Source organism: Octopus bimaculoides, chromosome 2, assembly GCF_001194135.2.
Source record: "Octopus bimaculoides isolate UCB-OBI-ISO-001 chromosome 2, ASM119413v2, whole genome shotgun sequence".
Taxonomy (NCBI): domain Eukaryota; kingdom Metazoa; phylum Mollusca; class Cephalopoda; order Octopoda; family Octopodidae; genus Octopus; species Octopus bimaculoides.
This window is the reverse complement of record NC_068982.1, coordinates 44,972,791-44,976,243: the sequence shown is the minus strand read 5'-3', so window position 1 is coordinate 44,976,243 and position 3,453 is coordinate 44,972,791. Positions and strand designations below refer to the sequence as shown.

General features: G+C 33.9%; 1 protein-coding gene across 12 annotated transcripts in view; it reads right to left on the bottom strand.

Moving 5' to 3' along the window:
• LOC106879467 (inward rectifier potassium channel 2) overlaps positions 1 to 3,171 on the bottom strand; it is a 63,068-nt gene extending 59,897 nt beyond the window's left edge. For 4 of the 12 annotated variants that reach the window (XM_052976872.1, XM_052976882.1, XM_052976895.1 and 1 more), the window contains exon 1: positions 2,640 to 3,171. The gene's annotated coding sequence lies outside the window, so the exon portion shown is untranslated. The remainder of the gene's footprint in view (positions 1 to 2,639) is intronic. The other 8 variants (XM_052976889.1, XM_052976899.1, XM_052976907.1 and 5 more) reach the window with 4 other exon arrangements.
• Positions 3,172 to 3,453: the final 282 nt, after the last annotated feature.

Below are 3,453 nucleotides of genomic sequence, written 5' to 3'. Positions count from 1 at the left end.
CCATACTGCATTACTATTCCTTTGCAGTCACGTTTCACGAATGAACCGTTTTTGGACCTAATAGTGATAATAAAAATGTCAAGCGCTAAAGACAATGAGTAAGGAAAGGAGAAATACCGGCACCCCAGGCTAAAGAAAGTCTTCACCCACATAAGGTGTTGTTATCTGTTTGGTGAGATATGAAAGGTTTAGTCCACTTTGAACTTTTAAACTCAAACCAAACGATAACAAAAGAGATCTACTGCGAGCTGCTTGAGCGGCTTAAGTCAGCGCTTGAAGAAAAACGACCATCCTTGGTTTCAAGACGAAAGGTGTTCTTCTATCAGGATAATGCTCGACCACATACAGCGAAGATGACATTCCACAGGCTGGAGCAGTTTGAATGGGAAACGATGCCCCACTCACCTATTCGCCGGACATTTCCCCATTTGATTCTCATTTATTCCGCAGTCTTCAAAATCATTTGGACGGAAAAAAAATATGAATTCTGTAGACGAGGTCAGAACAGTACTGGAGGAGTATTTTTCGTCACGGAAAGTGAATTTTGGAATAGGGGCCTTGCAATTCTACTAGACAGATGGAAGAGTATTGTAGAAAATGAAGGAGAGTATATTTTAGATTAAAAAAGGACTTTGTTTATCTTAATTTTGAAAAATAAAAGAAGTATAAAAAACCGCATTATTCATGATTTTTTTTTATACCCAATACAAAGAGATGGGCTGATCTGGGGCTAAACGACAATAACGCTGCAAATTTTAAGTCTTTCATCCGAATTTAAGATCTTGTCGCGAGTCTTCTAAAATTAGAATTGCATAATAATTGACAATTCTGAAGTATAACGTACCACTTTCACTTTAGCTACTATGAGCTTGTTTGACTTTAACTCAAAGCTGTGCTACGGTCAGCTTGTTGGTCACAGAGGATATTTGATGTAACTCATATAATATTTTGTGTAGTTGTTTAAGATGAGAGGGTGTTATTAAGAGATTTTGTTGTTGCTCATTTCTGTGTTATTGTTATTAAGATTAGAGTTTGATTCAAGAGACAGCTGCTATTTCTAGCAGGGCGAGTGAAGGAAAAATAACTAATTGTGCATTTCGTATTTTTTAAGAGCAGATATATGAGAATGATTAATTTATATCTCATATGACAAATACCCTAAACACACACCCAAGTTATTTTCTATAATACCCCACCTAACAATAATGGTATACAAATTGTATACATCACGTAAAATTCACAATATAATTTCAGATCAATACGAATGAAATATGAATGTTTATATCTTTTAATTATGTCAATGTGAGAAATGTATGTTGCTGGCGTGGGCGGGAGTTTGTCAGAGTGGTGTTGATAATGTAGGATAAATGGTAGTAGCGGTTATGATAATGTTTGTTGGTGGTGACGATGAATGCTATTGTGTGTAGTGATAAATGATAATGAGTTCGTGGAAAACGTATAGAGAAATTGAACACAAACGAGTTACCGAGGCAGACGTCTACATGTAACAACCAATTTTCGTCTCAAACTCCCTCCTTTGTTCAACATTGAGACCACATGTGTTTGACATCGATATCTTACGATAAGCAGGGTTCCAAAATAAAGATAGTGACATGGAAATAGCGAGAAAAGTTGAGACAGATCACTAAAATTCAAACTAAATAAACACTGAATGTACTATGAACAAAAGACATACATGAGATGCTTAGTTAACGGGTTTTCCTATCTTCTGAAGAAATTCTATCGACTCAATTTAATTGAAGCTAAATAGTTATTAGTCTTAACAACTTCAAACTTTGTTGAATATTAAATACATATTCTTTAATTGTTGTATACTAAATATCTAACGGTATATAATAAAATCATAAATAAGTTACTGAAAGTAATGACATTATAAAAAACTAAACCAAATCACAGTAGGTAAGAATAAATGCGTATTTAATCAAAACAGACAAAATCTAAATTATTAGTTACTATCTGATTCTGTTGGGTTTTCTTTAAACGTAAATAAGCCTTCGGATATTAAAACATTATAAACAATATATAAACACTTTTGAAACTTGTTTTGGATGAAACAAAGTTAAGTTATACAAGTTCACACATAAAGCTTAATATAGTATATATACAAGAAGAAAACAAAAAAACGTTAATGTGGGAAAAATATCGCAAAAAGAAAAAAGAAAACTTATTTCAAGTATCTCCTGCTTTAAAATAATGAGTTGTGTGTCTGGATGTGTCTGGTTGAGTGTGTGTGTGTGTTTGTCTATATGGTGTATATGTAAGGAGAGAAAGAGTGAGTGAGTGAGTGTGTATGTGTGTGTGTAGTGAGGCGGTGGGGTATATGTGTGAGTAAGTGTGTAAGCGGAGCTAGAGAAACAATTTTCTACAAGAGACACAAACAGCAATATGCACAAGAAATACGATTCAAACTCACGTGGTATTAAGACATTTAATACATAATTGTACACACATATGAATGTCTGTATGTATGTATATGTACTATACACACACACACACATAATAGATGATAGAGATAAATAGAGATGTGTGTGTGTTTACAAATGTGGACTGTTTTTACATAGGAAGAAAGCAAAACAAACACAAACAATTCAAATTAAGTTAAATAAAATGCCACTTACGTTTCAAAACAACTAAACACTTTCTTCGTTTCTCTTCGGGTGATTTAGAAAACAAAAACAAAACCAACTTTTATAACTCAATAAACTTCGAGTACCGTTAGCGTAAATGATTACAACATAATAAACTTCACGCTTCAGTGTTTGAACAAATGTATGTTTTTATTGTTGTGTGTGTCTGTGCGTGCGTGTGCACAGTTGTGTTTCTATTAGCAATTTAATATAGGCTAGCTGTGTCGACGTGTGCATTGGGGTTAAACTTATTCAGTTGCCGAATTGTCGTTGTGACGGTGTTGGGAAAAAGAAAAAAAAATTAAATGTGTCACCAGCGCATTGAAATATAGACGCTTTATCACATTTTGGTTTTGTTTAGACAAGTAAACTTCGAAAAAGAAAAGTACAACTGTATGTTAGAGGAGTTCCTCTCTTTCTCCCTTTATCTTTTAAAATCTTTTTTATTCTTTTTAATTAGCTATACACGCATTCTGTAGTCACACGCACAGCAATTGGTACACAGCTAATATAAATCTGTATCGTGTCCGTTTAATTTATACGGTATATGTAAACACAACCACACACAACATTTACATATTGTATTTATGAATTAAAGTTTATCTATACACACACAATGTACATGAGCGGGTTCGGATTAAGCATTTTAGCAAAATAAACACGTGCTTAAGGCGCGCAGGAAAGGGGATACCACAGTTTTTACTATATTCAGATTTATCAAGGGGGCAAATACTGATGCTGAATTAGGGTCTCCGCCCAAGAAAAGTTTAAAAAATTTATACTCTTTCGTGCTGCCCTACTTATA